Source organism: Phodopus roborovskii, unplaced genomic scaffold (genome assembly GCF_943737965.1).
Source record: "Phodopus roborovskii unplaced genomic scaffold, PHOROB, whole genome shotgun sequence".
NCBI lineage: Eukaryota > Metazoa > Chordata > Mammalia > Rodentia > Cricetidae > Phodopus > Phodopus roborovskii.
Genome location: NW_026126410.1, coordinates 22,814,283 through 22,838,890, shown reverse-complemented (window position 1 = coordinate 22,838,890; position 24,608 = coordinate 22,814,283). Strand labels below are relative to the sequence as shown.

Genomic DNA, 24,608 nt, shown 5'->3' with positions numbered 1-24,608 from the left:
CCACCAAATCCACCAGAGGGAGCTGGAGGCAGAACAAAGTATCCAGCATCAGCAGCCATTCCTGTCTTGCCCTTGTACTCTCAGGGAGAAAGGCAAGATGGACCCTTGAACCCATACTCAGCAGAAGAGGGAGAGACCCCACTTGTACCCACTGGAAGAAGAGATGGGAAGAACACAATATAAGAATACATCCAACAACAGAAAGACTTATAGGACACCACCAGAGTCTAGGAATTCTATGCCAGCAAAAGCTGACCATCCCAATGCAGATGAAGCAGAAGGGAATGACCTTTAAAACAACTTCATGAAAATGATAGAGGCCCTCAAAGAGGATATAAGACAATCCTTTAAAGAAATGGAAGAAAAAAAGAAAAAAAAAAAAACAAAAAGAAAATGCAAGATATTAACAAATCTCTAAAAGAAATTAAGAAAAGCCAAGGGGGGGGAACTAACCAAACCAAAACAAACAAACAAAAATAAATAAAACAATCAAACAGATGAAGGAAACAATTCAAACAGTTAAAGACCTGAAAACTGAAATAGAGACAATAAAGAAAACACAAACTGATGTAAACCTAGCAACAGAAAAGCTGGGTAAACGATCAGGACACACAGATGCAAGCATAACCAACAGAATACAAGAGATCAAAGAGAGAATCTCAGGTGCTGAAGATAAACTAGAGGAAGTAGACTCATCAACCAAAGAAAAATTTAAATCCAAAAAATACTTAACACAAAATAGCCAGGAAATGTGGAACACCATGAGAAGATCTAAGAATAATAGGCATAGAAGGCAAAGAAACCTAGCTCAATGTTGTAGAAAATATATTCCACAAAATCATTGAAGAAAACTTTCCCAACCTGAAGAAGGACATGCCTATGAAACTACAAGAAACTTACAGAAACCAAACAGACTGGAACAAAGAAGGTCTTCTCAACACTCCTCCACTGCTGATGAGAGTGCAAACTTGTGCAGCCATTTTGGAAATAAGTATGGTAGTTTCTCAGGAAAATGGGAATCAGTCTACCACAAGACACAGCAATACCACTCTTAGGCATACACTCAAATGATAAACATCCACACAACAAATACATCAGTTCAACTATGTTCATAGCAGCATTATTTGTAATATCAAGAACCTGGAAGCAATCTAGATGTGCCTCAACTAAAGAATGGATAAAGAAGATGTTGTACATTTACACAATGGAATACTACTCAGCCAGAAAAAAACAATTGAATCTTAAAATTTGCAGGCAAATAGATGGAACTTGAAGAAACAATCCAGAGTGGGGTAACCCAGTCACAAAAAGAACATGGTATGTACTCACTCATATATGGATTTTAGACATAGAGCAAAGCATCACCAGCCTACAATTCACACCACCAGAGAAATTAGGATATAGGGAGGAACCAAAGAGATTTATACAAGGTCCCTTAAAGAAGGGGAAAGGAACAAGATCTCCTGAGTATATTGGGAGTTGGGGGACAGTGAGGGGAGAGGGAGTTAGGAGAAAGAGAAGGGAGGAGAGGAGAACATATGGGACCAGGAAGATTAAGCCAGGGTACTAATAGACAAGAGCAAAAAACTGATACCATAATAGAGGGAGCCATTATAGGTTTGAAGAGACAACTGACTTAAGAGAAATGTCCAAAGACCTGATAATGAGACTGATAACTAACATATATGCCATCCTAGAACCTGCATGTAGTAGCTGATGGAAACAGAAGCAGACACCCACAGCCAAATACTGAACCGAACTCCTGGAATCCAGTTGCAGAGAGGGAGGAGTAATAAGAAAGGGGGTCATGTCATCCACCACAGCAGCCTCCTTCTTCTGCCTCTGCTGGTGCTGCCTGTGTGCTCCTTGGGTGTGGACTCAGTGCCTCTTTGTGAAGCACAGCTCAGGAGACCCCTGTGCCTGCCATGGCCGATGAGAAACCCAAGGAAGGAGTCAAGACCGAGAAACATTATTAAAACTAAAATCTCACATTAAAGCTCACACACTTATAATAGAAGACTTCAACCATTCTCACCACTAGACAGGACTACCAGACAGAAACATAACAAAGAAACGAACTGACAGAAGGGTATAGCAGACATCTACAGAACATTCCATCCAAACACAAAAGAATATACCTTCTCACCTCCACATGAAACTTTATCTAAAGTCAACCACATACTAGGCAAACCTCAACAGATACAAAAAAAAAAAAACCCTTTACCTTACCAGATCACCATGCTTTAAAGTTAAAATTCAACAACAACACAAATTGCAAAACACCAACAAACTCATGGAAACTGAACAATGTGCATTTGCACCATCCCTGGGTCAAGGAAGAAATAAAGAAAGAAATTTAAAACTTTCTAGAATTCAATGAGAATGAAGACACAACATACCCAAACTTATGGGACACTTTAAAAGCAGTACTAAGAAGAAAGTTCATCGTACTAAGTGCCCACATGAAGAAACTAAAGAATAGTCTCATTAGAGAATTAACAGCACAACTGAAATCTCTAGAACAAAAAGAAGCAAACTCACCCTGGAGGAGTAGATGCCAGGAAATAATCAAATTGGGGACTTAAATCAATAAAATAAAAACAAAGAAAACAATACAAAAAAAATCAATGTAACAAAGAGTTGGTTCTTTGAGAAAATCAACAAGATAGATAAATCTTTATCCAAACTACCCAAAAAGCAGAGAGAGAACATGCAAATTAGCAAAATCAGAAATGAAAAGGGGAACTTAACAATGGACACTGAGAAAATCCAAAGACTCTTCAGGTCATACTTTGAAAACCTGTACTCCACAAAATTGGAAATTTTAAAGGAAATGGACAATTTTCTGGATAGAAATAATCAAGAACAGAGAAGCAATTTAAACAGACCTATAACACCTAGTGAAATAGAATCAGTCATCAAAAGTTTCCCAGCCAAAAAGGCCCAGGGCCAGATGGCTTCAGTGCAGAATTCTACCAGAAATTCAAAGAAGACCTCATTTCAATACTCCTCAACTTGTTCCATACAATGGAAGCAGAAGGTTCATTACCAAACTCTTTTTAAAAGGCTATAATTACCTTGGTACCCAAGCAACACAAAGACACAACTAAGTAAGAGAACTACAGACCAATATCCCTTATGAACATAGATGCAAAAATACTGTCAAATCAAATCCAAGAACACATCAAAGAAATCATTCACCATGACCAAGTAGGTTTCATCCCATGGATGCAGGGGTTATTCAACATACAAAAATCCATCAATGTAATCTGCCATATAAAACAACTGAAAAAGAAAAACCCCATGACCATCTCATTAGCTGAAAAAGCCTTTGACAAACACCTCTTCATGATAAAGTTCTTGGAGAAATAATGGGTAACAGGTACATACCTAAACATAATAAGAGCAATATACAGCAAACCAACAGCCAACATCAAACTAAATGGAGAGAAACTCACTGCAATTCCTCTAAAATCAGGAACAAGATAAGGCTGCCCACTCTTTCCATATCTCTTCAGTATTGTATTTGAGGTACTAGCTAGAGCAATAAGACAACAAAAGGAGATCAAGGGGATACAAATTGGGAAGGAAGAAGACAAACTTTCTCTATTTGTAGATTATATGATAGTTTACATAAGTGACCCGAAAACTCAATCAAGGAACTCCAACAGCTGATAAACACCTTCAGCAAAGTGGCAGGATACAAGATTAACTTAAAAAAATCGGTAGCCCTACTATACAGATTATAAAGGGGCTGAGAAAGAAATTGGAGAAACATCACTCTTTACAATAGCCACAAACAACATAAAAATCTTGGGGTAATGCTAACCAAACAAGTGAAAGACTTATATAATAAGAAATTTGAGACTTTAAAGAAAGAAATTAAAAAAGATACCAGAAAATGGAAAGATCTCTCATGTTCTAGGATCAACATAGTAAAAATAGTAATCCCCATCAAAATCCAGCACAATTCTGCAATTACCTTGAAAGAACAATCCTCACCTTTATACTGAAACACAAAAGACCCAGGAGAGCCAAAACAACCCTGTACAATAAAGGAACTATGAGAGCATCACAATCCCTGACTTCAAACTCTATTATAGTGCTATAGTCCTGAGAACAGCTTGGTATTGGCACAAAAATAAACAGATAGAGCAATGGAATTGACTTGAAACCCCTATTATTAACCCTTATTTTTTGACAAAACAGCTAAAAGTATACAATGAAAGGAGGAGAGCATCTTCAAAATGACGCTGGCATAACTGGATGCTGGTGTGTAGAAGACTGCAGATAGATTCATATCTATTGCCATGCACAAAACTCAAATCCAATTGGATCAAAGACCTCAACATAAATCCAGCCACACTGAACCTCTTAGAAAAGAAAGTGGGAGGTACCCCTTGAACAAATTGGTACAGGAGACTGCTCCAATAGCACAGACACTAAGATTGACAATAAATGAAACCTCCTGAAACTGAGAAGCTTCTCTAAGGCAAAAGACACAGTCAACAAGACAAAACGGCAGCCCATAGAATGGGAAAAGATATTCACCAACCTCACATCCGACAGAGGGTTGATTTCCAAAATATACAAAGAACTCAAGAATATAGTTAATAAAACACCAAATAATCCAATTAAAATGTGGGAAACAGATTTAAATAGAGAATTCTCAATAAAAGAATCTAAAATGGCTGAGAGTTTAAAAAGTGCTCAACATCCTTAGCCATTAGGTAAATGCAAATCAAAACAACTCTGAGATACCATCTTACTCCTGACAGAATGGCTAAAATCAAAAATACCAAAGACAGTTTATGCTGGAAAGGATGTAGAGAAAGGGCCATCATACTCCTATATTGCTGGTGGAAGTGAAAAGTTGTACAGCCACTTTGGAAGTCAGTATGGCATTTCCTCAGGAAAATGGGAATCAGTCTACCACAAGATTCAGTAAATCCACTCTTAGGCATATTCTCAAAAGATGCACATTCATACAACAAGGACATCTGTTCAGCTATGTTTACAGTAGCATTACTTGTAATAGCCAGAACCTGGAAGCAAACTAGATGCCCCTCAAATGAAGAATGGATGGAGAAAAGATAGTACATTTACACAATGGAGCACTACCCAGCAGAAAAACACAATGGAATCCTGAAATCACAGGCAAATGGATGGAACTTGAAGAAACCATCCTGAGTGAGGTAACCCAGTCACAAAAAGACAAACATGGTATGTATTCACTCATATATGGATTTTAGACACAGAGCAAAGGATCACCAGCCTACAATCCACACTACCAGAGAAACTAGGATACAAGGAGGACTGTAAGAGAGACATGCATGGTCCCCTGAAAAATTGGGAGCAACAGGGAAGGGAGAGGGAGTTAGAAGAAAGATAAGTGGAGAAGAGGAGAGGAGAGGAGAACATGACAGAGCAGGAAGATTGAGTTGGGGGAAGAATAGAGGAGAGCAAGAAAAGAGATACCACAATAGAGGAAGCCATTACAGATTTAAAGAGAAATCTGGTGCTAGATAAATGTCCAGAGACCTACAAAGATGACTCCAACTAATAATCTGAGCAATAGTGGAGAAGCTACCTTAAATGCCCTTCCCTTATAATGAGATTGATGACTACCTTATATGCTATCCTAGAACCTTCATCTAGTAGGTAACAGAAGCAAAAACAGACACCCACAGCTAAGCACTGAGCCAAATTCCTGGAATCCAATTGCAGAGAGGGAGGAGAGATGAGCAAAGGGGTCAAAACCAGGCTAGAGAAACCTACAGAAACAGCTGACCTGAACAAGGGGAAGCTCGTGTACCACAGACTGATAGCTGGGAAACCAGCATAAGACTGGCCCAGTAACAAGTCCTGGCCAGTCTATGGGACCTCTGGCAGTGGAACCAGGATGTATCCCTAGTGCATGGACAGATTTCAGGAGCCCATTCTACATACTCCCTTAGCCTAGAGACAAGAGGGAGGGCCTAGACCCTACCCCAAATGATTTGACAGATTTTGATGATCCCTCATGGAAGGCCTCACTCTCCCTGGAGAGTGGATGGGGGATGGGATGAGGGGTTGTTGGGGGCATGGGAGGATGGAAGTGAGAGGAAACTGGGATCAATATGTAAAATAAGAAAACTATTAAATAATAATTTTGTAAAAGTCCCAAGAGTTAGAAGCCTCTAAAGCAGCAGTTGTCAACCTGTGGGTTATGACTCCCTGGGGGGTCAAATGACCCTTTCAGAGAGGTCACATGCCACATATCCCACATATCAGATATTTGTATTACAAAAATTCACAACAGTAACATAATTACACTTATCATTTAGCAACAAAAATAACATGAGGAACTGTATTAAAGGGTTGCAGCACTAGGAAAGTTGAGAACCCTGGCTCTAAAGCCTCATGTGCATTACCATTCAACCTTAAAATGCACCCGCAGGTCTTTCTAATTCATCGTCTCTGTGGACAGTTTCTTGCTCTCTGGTGGTTTAAGACCAAATATTTATTAAAAAGCTATTCGTGCAAGACTTAGCCCTTTTTCCTCTGTCTGATCTCCAGAGAGATTTTTGCATTATATGGAAATGCCATGTATACTGTCAAATTTCTGCTTTCCCAGAGCTGAGACTCTCTGAAATGCATATAGCTCTGTTGTATAAGCTTTCCAAGCTAAAGGAATAAGGAGGAGTGGTTGAGGAGAGCCATTAGGAAGCATCTAAACGTGCACATATTAGCCCAACAACAGAGTCAGGGACAGGTGCAAGTTAGAGCCCCCAAGGAAGAAGGCCCACAGCTGTAGCTATGAATGACTTTGCCAAATGGGTCACTGAATAAGCTTGGCTTTGTCAAGTTTTCCAAGACCGTTGCAGCTCATTTTGAGCTCATCCTTAAGAACAGCCTTTCTGAGAGTGGGCTTGAGGAACAACAGCACCAGCATCTCCTGGGACCTTATTAGAAATACAAATTCTGTGTTCATCTCAAGACCTACTGAAGCAGGGACTGCAGTAGCAGCCAAGTTGCAGGAGAATCCCCGGCAGTGTGTATTTTAACAAGCTCTCAGTGGGATGCTGATGCATGCATGTGCAGGTTTAGAAAATACACCCTTCACTCTCTTGCACATCTTGCAGGTGAGGAAACAAAACAAGACCACACAGCTCACAAGCGCCAGGAAAAGGCTTTCAACTTTCAACCTGCATCCTGTGCCCTATTAGATGTGACTTTCAATTCTGTGGCCTGACAAATGGCTAATAAGCAGGCTGGAGTGCACAGGGGTCAGTGGGTAGTATCCAGAGGTAAGCACCTGTGAGGCGGCCGTAGGTAGGAAAGGGGAGTAAAACTGCATGGAACCGCACACCCATACTTCACACTCACCATCATACTCACACTGTAGATCTTCTAGAGGACGTGAAGGCAGAGGGCTACAGACAAAAGCTCCTTTGGGGGCTGACCCGCTGCTATAAGATTCAGAGGTGAAGAAAAGGTGCCCTGTAAACTGAACATGGATGAACAAAAACAAGTATCTGTGTGTATTCCTGTCTTCTAATGATAGAAGTGTCTGAGTGAACAGTGTCCATTAGGTTCACACTCACTCCTTGGCCTTGAGTGAAGGTACTCAACAAATGTGTGCAGACTAAAGCACAACACCAACACTAAGGTTCCCCTTACACTTACCAAACAAACAAAACACAATTGGCTCCAAGACCAGCTGCATCCCCAAAGTGCACGGAGGACAATGAAATGAGTCTCAGACATTATGCCTCCCTCCCAGGACAACCCTGAGATGATGTCAGTCCCGAGAAAGAGACTCGATGCCTTCTGTGCTGGAGAACGTATTCCCATGGATATGTTTCCTACATAGCAGAGTCTAGTTGAAAGCCCACAGGCTAACAGAGATGCAGAAGGCAGAGGAGTCAAGAGCAGAACAGAGTGCTTTGTGTGGAAAGGGCATTCTGGAGCAGCCCCGAGAAGAGGCCCCTACTAGTCTTGTGTGCCTTGGGACAAGACCTGAGACCCTAGACTTCACTGACAGATACAATCCCCTTCCTGTCTGTCAGCCCTACTTCTGCCCTGGGCAGTCTGCATGATTATGACAGTTATATTCACAAAGCCTCTGACTGGTAGCCTTTATCATGTTCATGTCAGCTCTCTAGTCACAGTGTGTGAAGAGTCAACATGTCCCGGAACCTCTCTGTCAAGTCCATCTGTCCTTTAAGTCTCCCTTCTCACAGTGGTAGACAGTGTCCCTGCTGTTAGGTTCATAAAACCTGTTGTCACCCCAGGCTGTGAAAGGCCAGTTCTTCCCTGTGGAGGGCTCTGACAGTGCACAATAGGAAAAGGCCAGTCAGAACAGGAACTGGAAAGATTTCTGAATCAGGTGTGATTGAAAAATGCCAGCTCAGATCTTCATGGTGATTTCACCCATAAAGTAACAATTATGGTATGTCTCTACGTATGCATACAAACAAACATACATGAGTAAACGTAGTAACTGATACATGTGTATACTATTAGGAAAGCAGATGAGCACAGAGCATAGATGCTAACAATCTCTTCTGTGTGAAAGGGCACACCAGTAATTCATATTCTCTGTGCTTGTATGCAAACCGCTGAGAGAGTGAACAAATCAAAGCATTTGTTTACACATACAGCAAACTATGAACCAGGTAGGACCTAACCCGATTGATTTGGGGTCTCTGTTGCAGAAACACAGGGACAGGATTTGATTAAGTGAATAAATAAGCCACAAAGAGAAATCACTTGTCTTATTTGATCTGCCCTGCTAGAAAGTTGATAATTATATTTTAAGTTATTTGTTTGAATCTGATTGGTTGAGCTTAGGTTCTGTGTTTCTCTAATACAATAGTTATGAGAAACGACTCCCATTAAATTTCACTTATATTTACAAATTAACTTGTGTGGAAGGTTTACTTTCCAAGACCTATCTGATTTTTCTATTTATTTTAACTAGAAAGGGTACTAATCTGTTTCATGATGACATAACAGGACATGAGAGTCAGCAATTTGTAAATAGTATGCATTTATTTCTTACTGTTCTAGAGTCTACAAAACTAGAGCACAAGGGGAAAACCTGTCAAGGGTTTCCCTGCTGTACCACCACCACACCCAGGTCAGGAGGTAACAGAGCAAGCAGCCTCATGTGTTATCATGATTAGGTTCTGCCTCCCAGATATGCTGTTTAGGGATTAAATTTCCAGCCTATGCTTTTAGAAAACACTTTCACATCATAACAATCAGGAAAAGAGTTGAAGAGAAAAACAACTTTCAGCTCATGCACAACAGAGGTAGAGAGAATGTCGAGTGCGAATCATACTCAGAAGTGGTGTGAAGACTGGGAATCATGGGTGTCTGGGATACCAGTGAGCAGGACAGGGAGATGGTGCATATTGGTGCATGGAAAGGGAGCCCAAAGTTCCCTGTAAATGTGATATTGGCAATGGTTCGGACCTTAGAGCAATGAAATTCAAAACCAACGTGAGTGTGTGGATTATGAGCCACTTACAAGGAAATATTTATACTTAAATATTCAAATATAGTAGTTAATTTTGATTGTCAACTTGACAGGACCCAGGGTCACATAGGGGCAAACCTCTGGGCAAATCTATGAGTCTCTAGATTACATTAATTGAGGTGAAAATACTAACTCTAAAAGTGAGTGACCATATTCCATGGGCTGCCAAGCTGAACTAAATATAAAAGGAGACAGTAGGCTAAACTCAAGTGTTCACTGGTCCCTGCTTCTTGATTGTGGTCACAAGGTGACCAGCTGCCTCGTGCCTGCTATCACCCCTTTCCTTCACACAGAAGGAGATATTAAAAGCTATGATACAAAGCACAAAGGCCTCTCCTGCCCCATCCTGGCAATCCTGACCTTCATTCAGATGTGTTTAGGCATGGTCCCTCTCAAACGACTCAGGAAGGTATCTGTGGTGATGAAGCAAGATGGCCCACCACAGAAAAGAAAATACTAGAATTCTGTAGGCTGGAACATAGAGTTTATGGGGACTCAGCCCTTTGTCGTTTTTAATAGTGTAAGTTTGGGAGATGAAGTTAATTTCTACAAGCCTTGGTGATAATAATAGTGTCTATACATAAGGTAGCTATTCATGCTGTATAAGAGATTCAGCGAATGCAGCAAGCCTGGGTCAGAGCAAAGATTTAATAATGATAAATACCTAGCAAGAAAAACTGGCAACCAGCCTAGCACAGATTCAACTCAGCCACTGGACATGGCTGTGGCTCCCTTGGGTCTTTACACTCCAGGCAAAAGCCAACACAGTGATGCACTGTGGAAATCCTTGTGAGAGAGCATCCTTGTGAGCACGATCAGGCTTGAGAAATACACTGGAGTCTGGCTGAAGGAAGACCTCAGGGCCACCTAATGATATAAGCTCTGGTTTCTACAGCAGCAATTCTAATGTCTACCTGGGCTGCAAAATGTCTCTATTCCTGCTAAGACTCGATATTACTAGTGGTTTCTCTTAATTTTTAGCTGACTGGAAACTTCACTTAAAATATTTTAATTGACACATGGTGATATTAAATATTTGTAGGATACAGTGATCTATTTCAAAGCATGTATACAGTGTGTAGTGAATAAATTAGGGTAATCTGTATATCCACTTGTGTGGGGTAGTTGAAATCAATTCTGCTAGTTATTTTTAAATATACAAATTACTAACTAGAGTCACCCTAACTGTTTTATAGAATGCTATACTACAATGTAATCTTTCTTTTTAACATTTATCGAATCCTCATTTTATGACTCCCCAAAAGTGCTTGTTAATAACAATAACAAATTTGAAATAGCAATAGCTACTATACATTGCAGATTTACTTTAATGTGTTTTTACATATTTTAATTCTTTAATCCTCACAAACCTCTACTGTTAAGAAACCCAAGCACAGAGAGGGGAGTACTTTTCCCTAGCTCTATTTTTTATTAATAAATAATGGATGAAATAAAGATTAGACTATGTGTCCAGTTCATTGGCTCTTAAAACTTCAGCAAGTGATACAATTATCAAGAGAACTACTTAAAACAAAATTTTAGGAGCCACTTCAAGAGTCTTTGATTGAGTATACTAATGGTGAATATGTCTTGAAGATCTGCTCTCAAGTGGTTGCTGGCATCACTGGACAAACCAATGGCTTAGTCTAGGAGTCAGAAAGTTTGTTGTTAATAAACAGTAAACTTTTTTTTCTGTCTTTAGGCTGAGTGGCAAATTTTATAAGAGTATACATATCCTAGCTTGATAAATTAAAAGGGAGTTGTCTTAGTCAATGTTCTATTGCTGTAAAGAAACACCATGACCATGGCAATGCTTACAAAGGGAAGTATTTAATTAGAGATAACTTACAGGTTCAGAGATTTAGTCCCTTATTGTCATGGTGAGAAACATGGTGATACGCTGACAGACATGGTGCAGGAGAGATATCTGAGTGTTCTACATCCAGACTGACAGACAGCTGGCAGAGGGAGACACTGGGCCTGACTTGAGCATTTGAATACCCAAAGCCCAACCCCAGTGACACACTTCCATCAACAAGGCCATCCTTCCTAGTCTCTGCCAAGTATTGTCACTCCCTAATAACCAGGCATTCAAATATATAAGCCATTGGGTGTCACTCCTATTCAAACCACCACAGGAGCCACTTAAAAGTATAAAATGCACTCTTAGCTATAGGGCAGGCAGTATAAAACAAGTATCAAGCAGAATTCAACTGGCTCCTGGTTCTAGATATTTTTAGTCTTGGTTCCAACTAGTCCCAGCCCAAAACCTATTTTCTGTTGTGCTGAAGGATATACTTACCTAACAGTCTAATCACCATAGCTTCCTGCTGTTCAGGAGGTCACCCCACATCAAGTACAGGCTATGGAACACAATGAGAGTGGTAGAGATGCTGCCAAGAAAAAGGGACCTCTTCTAAAGCATGCCCTGCATGTCAGACATCCAGGGGCATCCGCGATGAATTTCAAATGTTCCACACAGTTTGATGATGCTAGAGACTGACCATTTGTTTGATTTTTCCACTTGGGAACATTAAAAGTTATCAGTTTAGCTCAAAGTCCTCTACAAAGCCAGCATAACTCCAATACCAAAGCCAGACGGAAGACACAACAGAAAAAGAAAAGAGTAGACCAACATCTGATGTACACAGATACAACTCATCAAGTTACTAGCAAACCAAATACAATACACATCAAAAAGACAGTTCACCATGAAAACTGGCTTTATCCCAGAGTCGTAGGAATGGCTCAATACATGCAAATCCATGAATGTAATAAATCTTAGGAATACAGACAGAAATCACATGATCATCTCAGTCAATGCAGGAAAGGCCTTTGACAAAACACACCATGTGTGTGTACATAGGCAGCACTGATTAAACTCAGTTATTAATTATAAAAAGGAGAGCACATTAAGCTGAGAAGGATTCATCTTGGAGGCAGCTCCCAGGGGATGTCAAATGGAGTGACAGTGGGGGGATATGCACAAACCATTGTACCAACATACATCATAAATTTATAAATAAATACAGATGCTTATTTTACATATTATATGTGTTCATGAAACTTTCAAAACATAAAAATATTATTTTAAAATTTAAACATAAAAGTGAAGAGATAAAAAGAAAGCACTTTGTTTGATGTTACATAGTTTAAGAATTAATTCTTGTGCTGGTAGCACACACCTTTAGTCCCAGCATTTGGGAGGCAGAAGTAGGTGGATCTCTGTGAGTTCAAAGCCAGCCAGCCTGGTCTACAGAGTGAGTTCCAGGACAGCCAGGGCAACACAGAGAAACCCTGTCTCGGACCATCCTCCCAAAAGAGAATTAATTCTTGTTGCTTTTTAAAAAAATAGTAATGACAAAAATTGAGATAGCCAAACTAATTTACTTTGTTTTTGAAGCATGCAATTCTTAACATATTTGAAATTAAACTAAAAGTGGCCTCTGTGGGATGTTTAGAAAAGGAGAGATGTGAGGAAGATATTCTCACAGTTTTGCTCAGCCATAACTGGGTTTCCCAGTGAGGAGCCCAAGTTGTTATTCTCTTCCCATATCACCAGAGACTACAAACAATTCCCTGTCTCCTTCTAGTTGTGGAGAACAGTGCTCACACCTGTCTCTTGCAGGGCCCACTGGAAAGCAGCAGCCTAACTGTCACTGCCTCTGTCTACGTTCCTGGAGTTATCCAGCTCCCAGTGGCCTCCAAGAATTCTTAAAGGGCTGTGGACAGCTTCACATCTCTTTATTCTGCACGATGCCCCTGATGCTTTTTCTCCAGAGAAGACCTGTATCATGTTCTAAGGGATGGGGCAGTCAGTCCCATAAATAGCTGCTGGTATGTGTCCCTCTACATACTAAGAAATCAAGGGGACAACACAAAACCAGGAAATCTCTTTGCTAGATCAGAAGTAAAAAGCTCTTGCTCTTAGCACTTTGCAGTCTTGTGCAAAAGTGTGCCTGGTGTGGGGAAATGGCTGGAGCAGAAGACAGAACAGCAGAGGAACTTCCCTTTCCTGAATTGTCTTGAAAGACACTCTGTGAAATATGAGCCATCCTTCTCTAGCTGAAGCCTTCAATGCCATGTGTAAAACCTTAAGGTCCGTATGTGTTTTGGAATTCTTGCCATTAGAGAAGTAATCAGGGATATTGAAGGGTGATTGCCAGGGGATCATGGGAAGGGAAAAATGGGAAGTTGTTTACTAGGTACACAGTTTCTGGTTTACAAGGTAGAATGGGTTCTGGAGATAGCATGCACATCATTGTGAATATCCTCTTTCTAAAAAGATTTACGATTGTGAATCTTCTGATACACACAAACACACACACACACACACACACACAAACACACACACTACATAATACATATATACATATATGTATATGTGTGTGTGATCACTACAAAAACATCTGTAAGTCATTTTACCCATATATCTGTATTTCAGAAAACCCAGAGCAATGTCTCCAGTAGGTCCCTGAAATTAAACTCGTGTATTTCTGCAAGTACAAGGCTATTCAACTGAACTCAACTAGCTATGATGAATAAACAACAAACATCATCATATGACTTTCACCAACAAAGGAGTTTTTCAGGTAGTCACTAGAAGATCTTTGGAGGTCATAGGACACTCGAATTAGGAACAACAACCAGGAACTGTGAGGCTGCAGCCTCCATTGACCCCATCCCACTTCATCTATATTTGCTGGAACTGTAGTTGTTTCATTATCCACAGTTTAGAGAGGAGAAAAACATGACAGGAAGAAGCAGGAGTAGGAAGGTAGTCTCTTTCCAAGGCCATCAAGCTAGTGAGGATTTTAAGCTGTTTGGTTCTACTGCTAAACCTTCACATTGAGCTAAAGCAGATTCTTGCAGGTTAGGATGAACATTTACAGGCACAATCAAAGACGCTATAGGAATTGTGATGGTAACTAGAAAGCATCACATGCAAGCAGATAAAGGCAAGGGAATGATGTAGGCCCCCAGGGATGCTCAGAAATAGGTACACCACTAGATGAAGTATACTCACACAATTAGGTTCCTTTGAGTTCTGAAGAACATCCCAGAAGTAACGACTCAGTATGGGTGCTAGTGAAAGTTATGTAGAAAGGGGTTACTTTGGGGTTTGAAAACAGCCTAGCCCCTTTGGAAGATGCAAATTATGTTCTGCTACCATTGAGCAGTGTTCTCAGAGCCTGAATCATGAGGAAGAAAAAACACTGTTCTGTTTTTAGCAGAACTATTCTTTTATCTTTTTGGTACTAAAGGTTAAAGATTAAAACCTCTTGAGCCTAGAGGTGGAGGAAGCTTTGGCCTCTCTTCTCTCCAAAGCTGATAGTAGCTTTCCATTTGAGCTGCTCCCAGAGATGCCAGTATGCAACTTAAAAGGGACTTTGGTGCCTGTTGTACATGACCTGGACTTGGGAACAAAAGAGAACTGTAGCTTGAGAGAGGTGGTCAGTTTTTAACCCCATGGTCTGCACCTGGCTGAAGAGGCATGAAGCCAATCCTTTGGGAACTGAGGGCTACCACCAATCCAATTAGAAAGAGATACTCAAAAGCAAGAGCTAAGATTCTAGAGGAGCTGGCAACAAGAGAGAGAGTGGGAAGGAAGGAACTCCCTGACAATAAAGCCTCTGCTCCTTTCTCTTGCCTGTTCAGCAGCAGGGAATCTTCAACCGCTGCAGGCCAGGCCTGATGGCTGCTGGTGGGTTGACATTGGCACTAGTTTTAACACAATTCTCCAGCCAGGGAAAGCCTTTTTTTTTTTTTTTTTTTTTTTTTTTTGAGGGATTTGGACTCTCTCCCTGCCCTGTTAGATTAAACAAACAAATCCTGTGTCAGCTGGCAGAACACATGAGACTCTCAACATGTTGCATTTAAATAGGATGGAAAGAAGTTCCACAAACCTGGAATAATCACAGCTGAGCAAGCTACCTCTGCCTCCTGGAGCCACAGGTGTGGGGTGTGATGTGCTTTTAAAGACATACACACCGTCCACGTCAGTACACAGACAGGCACACACATATACCACACATACTTAAACATAGACACATAAATGCATACAGCACGCATGAGTGTATACACCACAGGAACACACATGTCACACTAGACTGAGTAATGTATATCAAGACTTTGTTTCTAGACACTGCAGAATAAAAACAGAAAGTCATGATTTATCACAAGAGAATCTCCCTTCCTACCCTTTCATATTACCGGTGAGAAAATAGAAGCCATGCTATGTATCACTGGCCTTATCCAGAGAATGGCTGAGTGGCACCAGGTATAGTGCTCACAATTTCCAGTTCATTTATCTAAAAGAGAAAAATCTAAATGTATGTCTCTCTCTATATGCAAGACTATATCTGACTATACATATAATTGTATAATAAGAATCACTATAATAATTAACTAAGTTTAATTACATAGCAGTCTCAGGCATGTCATTAATATGCATTAAATATATTTGTGTCTTTTCAAGTATAGCATTCTGGTTTAAAGCCAGAATACAGTACTCAAAACAGTGCAAAATAAAAATGCAAGACATGGACAGGGCAGGGCCATTCCTTTCTGCAATAAGCCACCACTCTGCAACCAACAGATAGACGTCTTCAGAGAAATTCTTATCCTAACCTGGAACATACCTTGACAGGACATAGGAGATAGGCTCACCTAATAACCTGCTACGTCAAGCCTGGGATGTATGAAAATGCTTGCCATGCCCTGCTCTAAGACACTGAAAGACATGTGTTCAATCTTGACCTTCCAAACACATGTGTCCTGGAACCATGGAAGAACAATGAAACAATGAAGACCGTCCTATTGGTGAGAACTGATCTTTGTCTCCGTGTTACACAGATCACAGCAGAGAGGAAGAGGCCAGGAAGAACCAAGGAGCCAAAGGGTCAGGAAGAAAGTGCTTGAGAATCTGGCCTGCAAAAACAAAGGGGCAGAAGGAGGTGGACATAGGAAGCTGACTTTCTAGCTGTAGAGCAAAATAGTCTCTGGCCCACAGAAAGCATAATTCTGCAAGTGCTGAAAAATTCTGCAGATTTGATCTTGGGCAAAATGACTTTCTTAGAACCAATGTTCTCCCTTGCACAAGGTCCGTGTCAGAAGGGGTCTCCACTGGTTATATGTAGCTTCCTGTACACACTCATAGCATGTCACAACGTTGTATTGTGATCTTTATAATTTTTTCTCCATTCTTTTCTCAATCATTTCTAAGTCTACCAGGGCAGGGTTCTACTGAGCACACTCAGAGTTCTTTGTTTTTAGCAAATTAACATTTCTTGAAGGAAAGAAAGTCCAAGCACTGACATAATAACTAAGTAAAAATATTCTGGAACATTCTAAGCTTTGGCATGTTGGTGCAGAAAGTCCCCTAAGGATTCATTCCTTTGTTTTTGTAGAGGAAGACTGGAGCATAAAGTATATTGATAATTTGCTTAAATACTTTACCTCAAATGTAACAAGCAAACTTTCCTACCTCTGAAGAAACAGTTTTGTGGTGATTTATGAGATTTCCATCTGTTCCCCAGAAAGGGACTATGTGGGGGTGGAAACACTTGTTTTCTCAAACACTGTCATTAATCAAACTGTGGGACAAGCACAATTTCTGCCAAGAGACCACATTTGCCTGGACTCAGAGACCCACAGTGACCTTAGAATATTTGTCTCTTGCTTGGGCATGATCTCTTTCTATATACACCTGCAGCATCTCACTGCACACACAGATCCATCAGTCATCTGGTAGGCAAACATGTAGCAAACACACAAACATTAAGCAGGAGACCATACTCAGAGTACAGGTTAGAGGATTAATTGGTAATACAATATGATTTATCCACCCATTTACTTGTTCCTCTAACATTTACCAGGTACTTAGGATGACAGGTTTTGTCCCATAACTGATATTATAGGGAACAAAAGCAGAGTGCTATCCTCCCACACAAAACTAAATTCTAGACATCAGAAAGCTGTGTGAGCAAAGAGAATTGAGTTATAACTAGAAATATTAAACAGTAAAGGGTTTACAAAGTGATGGAGGCAAATGTATATTGGTTGGTGATCAAAAAAGGGTTCTCTGATTGGGCTCTTTTGAGAAGCATACGAGTATGAAGAGGTCTGCAGGAAGGATTTCCCCAAGCAGACAAAGCAGCTTAGTGCAAAATGAACATTAAGGAGGAAAGAAGGAAGGGGAGAAGCAATCTAAGAAGAGGTAGAAGGTAGCCAGAGGTCTCATCAAAATGCAAAAGGAATTGATACAGGGCCAGCAACAGTCCTCCCAGGCAATCCAGGATGGGGAAAGGGAAATCACAAGGGACAGCATTTGAATGGGACTAGAAGCATGCCAAGAAGTTGACTGCAGTGCTAGATGTAGATGAGAATCTGCCCTTCTATGACCCATGGGAAACTGACAGCTGTGCATATTCTAGGTTCAGAGGTCATTACCATTTCATAAGGGTGTGAGTGACTGCTCAGCCATCAGAATTCACTTCTAGATCATCTTTATGGAACACAGTTTTTTTAAACTCGAAGCTGAGCTCTTTGTTTTGTTTGTTTAGGATGATAGCATTTTCCAAATACAGTCACTGATGGCCCTGTGACTGAGTGGACTTGAGCAGTGTAGAAAAAGCAGCTCATATGTGAGAGTTAAACTTGATTGTCAAGCTGAGTGTACAGAGGATAAGTCCCGCCGGCAAAGCATACCTCTAGGTGTGTCTACCATGGCTGTCTACTATGGCGTTTTCAGAAATTATAGAGGCTCTGAACAACAGCTGGATTGATGCCCAGATGGATTCATTCTGTGATGGTATTGGTGGAAGAGAGGGAAAGGCACAAAGTAGGGCCTAGTTGGAGGTAGTTGAACATTGAGGCTATGTCCTTGAGAGCTGTATCTGGTCCTGACTCCTTCCTGCATTCGTCACTACTTCCTGCCACTGGTGTGGACTGCTCTGCTCCATGCCCGCTCTTCCTCACTGGCAATTCTGAGACTGAACCAGGTAAATGTTTTTGTTGTTGTTGTTCATGTCAAGTGCAGCTGACTGGAAATCTGAGAGCCACTACTCTGTTTCTCTTCACAGTTGGGGTAGTGCCAGATTGCTCTAATGGTTAATGGCTCAGGAAATGTTTCTCTAGAATTGGGATGGCTTGCCTTACAAAGGACCATCCATCAGCCAAAACAACCCTTATTACACTGACTAGGAGAGACTCCTCCCAATACAGAATGCCTCCCACTGTGCCCTCAACCTTTCAAAAACCATGCCCCCTGCCCCCAGTGCAGTGCACTCTCCCTGACTCCAGCAGGGAGCATCATGGAGGAAGGGTGAGCACAGCAGAGCTTTATAGAAGCTGTTCCCTACATGGAGCCCAGAGACCTTGACAGCAGGGGTAAGGAAGGATTGAGGAAACAGACTGACCAGATTGCTGAGCAAATGTGAAGAGAGAATTATCACTGTGGAATCTGGTTAATAAAGAAAGCTTTTTGTTTCAGAAATAAATATTTCCCTGGTCTGGAGCAACTATAGCACAGACTGACTCTCCAAATCCCTAAAGTTATGGCCATGAACTTTAATATCCAAACAAAACCACCAGGGTTATAATTTAATCTGCTTATTTTGAAGTAAAGTTAATAATCTCATCATTATGAACTCATGAATTAAATATTTCTGTCTTCTCACTCCTTTTATTGGTAAAAACCTAAAATACTCTCCCAAAACTCCTACTAGTTGACAAAGCAGATCACATGTGTGGACATGCATGCACCTGCCATTCTACTAACTAAAAATAACCCAAAAGCTTAAAAATGTATATAACACAGCAACTCTCCTTCACTAATGAGAGCTATCCCTTAGTAAAGCACATGAGCTACCGTGGGTCCATTTCCAATAAAGCTGTCAACTCTCAAGAAACCCAAGACAAGAATCAATCAGGTTGTGTGAAGAAATTTCGCTGTCAAGCAAGGTAAGCTAATTGTGCTGCCCGTTGGGAACATTTAGGTTCAACACAGAATACGGAGGTCATTTAGGGTCTTCAGCTCACAGCACATCTACAAGTCAGAACAAAGGCACAGACACTCCCAAGGGTAAAGCCTTTCTCTGATTATCAGACTAGTGCTCCAATATGCTGAACAATCTGATGATCTATTGTTATTTCACTTGTTGGTAAATATTTAATAATGTCTGTGCACATCACTTACAAAAAACAAAAAGTAAAAAAATAAAAGCTTCCAAGTAACTACCTGAGACTCTGATCTCTCACACTAAAATGGGATAGATATCTTGAATCCCCCCCCCACTTCACTCCCCATATTAAGCACCTTGCAACAATAAAGCATGAGAACAAGGGGAAATTTCCAGACACCAAAAGTAGAGAACAGGAAAAACTCAATTTAGAAAAGATTCAGAGAGAAACACAAAAGATATAGTATTGTGAACATCTTTTATGTCACTGTGGGCAAGCACTGTCCACAGCACTACAATCAAGCATTAAGCCATGTGTTGCTATGAAGGCATTTGCAGACATGAATAGGATCCATAATCAGTTAACTCTCAAGTAAAAATGGTTATCCTAAATAATCTAGTGATCTCTCCAGTCAGTTGAAAGGCCTTATAAATAGAGCTACAGCTTTTCAAAGGGGAGACATTCTACATGTGGACAATTGTTTTAGCCTGAGCGCATGATTTTCTCGTGACCTGTTCATAGACTGGACATTTGCAAGACTCAACCCTAACTTTGCTCAAGTCATTTCTTTGCAATAAGTATCTCAAAATACACTCCTCCTGGCTTTGTTTCTCTGATCAAATCTTGACTGATGCAGGGCATTAGCAGCTAAGCTGGGGGTGTCTATTGCTGCCTACTTCTGCTCTGGGGAAATGGGACATGTTTGAGGCCTACAAAGGTAGATCATCAGGTTAGAGACTACATGAAAATATACAAATATCTAGCCACCATGGTCATGATTCTTAGTACAGGGAAGAAAACTATTGATTTGCTCTAGTAGAGTGATTCTCAACCTTGCTAATGCTGTGACCCTTTAGTTTCCTAGTTGTGGTGTTCCCAATCATAAGATTATTTTCATTACTACTACTATTATGAATTGTAATGTAAATATGTTTTCTGACCATCTTTTGAGATCACAACCCACACGTTAAGAACAACTGCTCTAATATGTGTGTGTGTATAGTCATATTCATATATATATATATATATATGTATATATATATATATGAGCAGTCAGATGTGTATGTGTGTGTGTGTGTGTGTCTATATATATGCAGCCAAAATCCAAAGCAGCTTATGTGTAACATGAATCACTTCCTATCCAGCAAACTGGCAAAATCCATACAAGAGAATACCATGAATTGGACAAGAGGCAGAACAAGAGACTATCTCACTCATGCTCTTGAACATCAACCATGACATGCTATGCATCATTGGGTGGAGTCTTAGATCTAGATATTTTGTGTGTTTGATTTCATCCCACTTAGTAGTAGAATAAACTCACAGAACACCTTCAGGTGAGGCAAAATCCCCATGAACCTACACTAGGAAACATGGACAAGTATGGCTTATGCAAATCCTGGGAGCAGTTTGCAAACACTTAAGGCTGGATTGGGTATAGAGGGTTTACAATGGAGTACTTGGCAGCAGAAACAAATAAATGAATGATGGCTGACTGCTCTGGCACAAACATAGTGCACAGCAACGAAAGCCACATACACTTCCCAATATTTCACATCTTTCATGATCTTACCATATGTTAAGGCCAGGGCTGGACCCCTACTTACGTGTGTCCTTTATCTAAGTTTTCAGCTTAATACTAGGAGCTATACATTATTCATAGTTGTATCCATAGAGCACAGGGAAAACATCTGGCATAAATGGGATAGCCAGCCCACATTGGTTGGACCATTGGATGAATTTGAAAACAATCCTTGCATGCTAGGTGTTTCCAGCCTGGAATCCTGATGATTGAAATCTCAGACTCTGGTCTTATCTGCCAGGATGAATACCTGCCACATGCAACCCTGTAGCCATTGTTATCTGCTCCATCTGCCTAATTACAATTTCTCCAGCTCCCCTGACATCTCCACCCAGCAGCCACTCAAACCCCAGTGTGACCACATCTTGCCAATAACCCACAAAGGAGCTCATCTTTACTGACAAAAAAAAAAAAAAAGTGTAGATCTTGCACATTTCCCATTATTTAGCATTGATTCTGGAAAGCTGGTCTTAGAGAAAATGGGAAGTACAGAAGAACTAGCAAGAACTCAGAAAATCAGACAAACTTGACAGAACAGATTAAGGAAATAGGTAAAGTGATCCAGTCAAAAGCAGCCTACTGTCACAATTAAATACTGAGACAGGCTGCAAAATCCCCTATGCCTTTATCTGTGGGAAACCAAAACAAGCAAAGGGTCAGACTTTAGGGGGAGGGGCTCGTCATTTTTCTGTTGAAGCACAGTAGAAAGCCAGAGAGCTCTGCACAGGGTCAGAGTGGTCAGTGGTCATCATAACACTAATTCAGCCTTGCAGCATCAGTTGACCTAAGCATAAAGTGTATTTTAATATCCACGAAGACACCACTGTTCAGTAAACTCCATCATCTCTGCAGGATAAAACAAGAACACTATTGTTGTATAGTTCAGCAACACCAAGTACATTTCCTTCTACCAAGATTATAAAAGCCCTGATGTCATATAGTTTGAGAATATTCATGAGCTCATTGGATATTTTTGATTATTTCAGGCATCATTTAAACAGTATTGTTTTAGGAAAAGAGATGGTTCAGACTACTAATACTTCCTCAATGTCTAGAAAGGCTCGTTTGTTTTCTTCTTTCTATTAGTGTTACCTACACTTGGCTTTTTCTTGGGTACAAAGCGATGTCAGGATCAGTTTCATATCAGCAATTTACTGATTTTCTACTTTGCACCTAACACATTTGATGCAGGGAGTCTGTATGTATTCTAACAGGGGTGTGGGATGCTGACAAAACGATTAATATTGAAAACTGAAGAAATATTGAAATAGCACAAAGCCTGAGGTATAATCAAACTGTGACTTGGAACTTGTCTTTAGGCTCTGTGTTGAACCAATTCAATGCTTTTGAGAAGTGTTTCCCTTCTCTGAGCCACAGCTGCTGCCTTGCTGGAAGAGACTTCACTAGGCACTGTCAAAGTCCATGAGAGCATGGCTGATCAATCCTAACACAGAAAAAAATGTGTCCTTTGTAGACTTTTAGGAAGAGTGTCCTTAGGGAAATTCACCCTAAGAAGATCATTCTCATGATGAAGTAGCCGAGGGAGAACTTACAAGCCAAGTTTTAATGTCTTCCTAGAAACACAATATGAAATAGTTTAGCAAGTATCATCAGTGTATTATTGTGTGTGATATAATCATGACTACGATATTGTAAACCTCATTCTTTTCTTACCTTTTCTTCTGCTTGTGTGACTAAATGTCGGTTATAATCAGCTCATCATTTAAAAGATTCATTTATTTTTCTTTTATGTGCATGAGTGTTTTTCATGTATAGCACAAGTAAAGGCCAGAAGAGGGCATAGCATCCCCTGGCACTGGAGGTTTGAACAATTTTAAGCTGTCATATGAGTGCTGGGAGCTGAATCTGGGCACTCTGCAAGAGCAGCAAGTACCCTTACATGCTGAGCCATCTCTCCAGCCCCTCTGTGCATATTTAATCGGCCCACTTCTCAACAGGGAGTTCAAGTGTTCCAGGTGGGTAGATGAAGAACAGTCTTAACCCTTTCCATGAAACAACCTTAGACAAATTCATGCATTGCCCTGGTAATTCTCCTAGTTATGCTTGGAGTCTAGCTAGCTTAAAGCTATAAAGCTACATACACAACGCAGTCTCCATTACCCAGAACATAATAGGAATGGGGTAATTACCCACTGATTGGGTTTGTGACAAACAGCACCCTAAATTTGATATCGAGATTATGTGGTTTGGCACTTTCAGCAATCCAATCAGTCAAATGATTGGTGTCTTCCTTTCTTGTCACACTTGTTACAAGCTTTACATGGTAAATTATGTAATGTAGAACCCACTTGCAATCACTTACCAGGGTTAAGGAATTAAAGCAGTCATTTGATTTTACGCACATAAAACATCGCATATTTAAAAGTTTCTTATTGCTTACAATCACTGTTGAGACCATAGCGAGAACTCCCAGGAATGTCTCTATCAAGCGTGGACATGTGTAGCCTTGTTCTTCCACATTCTGACTACAAAGAAGCCCTCCTCAGATGCTCTGCCCAGAAACCACTGCTTTAACTCCTGCATCATGCATTTCCCCATTGAGACTTCCAGATCCTTAAGACAAAAAATAATACTATGTCTTTTGTTCTTTTTATTTTTTTCTGGTATTGTTAGTTTCCTTCTGAAGAAATTGACAATATAATATTTAAGGAAATATTCTGATTATGAGTAGCCCTTTATGCATAGTTTTTATTTCCTAGAAATTGGAGAAAATATGAGGTTGCTATGAAATTACTTGGATCAGTTTATCTGTGAAAACCATTTTATTTCTTATTGTTTGAAAGTGGGAAGGATAAATGCATCCTTTTCTATTAAATTTTCTCAAGCAATTTATTTTGATTATTTTCCCTTCCCCTAACTCCTTCTAGATCCTAACTATCCATGGCGAGAAAGAAAGGAGCAGCTCAGATCATGCCTAGGACAGGTGGGGAGGGTGACAAGGGGGCAGGAGGGGGGCAGAAAGGCAAAGGGAGGAAGGGAGGGGCAGGAGGACAGGGGACAGAAAGGCAGGGGGCATGGGGATGGGGGGAGAAGGGGACAGGTGAAAAGGGGGGAGGTGGCAGGTGGAAGGGAGCTGGAGCAGGGGACAGGGAACATGGCTCAGCCAAATCAGACATAACACAGGGTAACCAGGAGTGTTGCTAAATTCATCATCTAATAATGTGTTGATAAGATTTTTGGTTATTCTTCACACATCATTATCAAACATTTGAATCTCCCTTCCATATGCAGGCTTGAAGACCTGCCAGCATATGTTAACATATGTTAACAGTTTACATTAGCACTAATGTCATATCA

At 40.5% G+C, this 24,608-nt stretch overlaps 1 protein-coding gene across 1 annotated transcript in view; it reads right to left on the bottom strand.

Moving 5' to 3' along the window:
- Adamts12 (ADAM metallopeptidase with thrombospondin type 1 motif 12) overlaps window positions 1-24,608 on the bottom strand; it is a 268,207-nt gene that overhangs the window by 148,848 nt on the left and 94,751 nt on the right. The gene's annotated exons all lie outside the window — the stretch shown is intronic.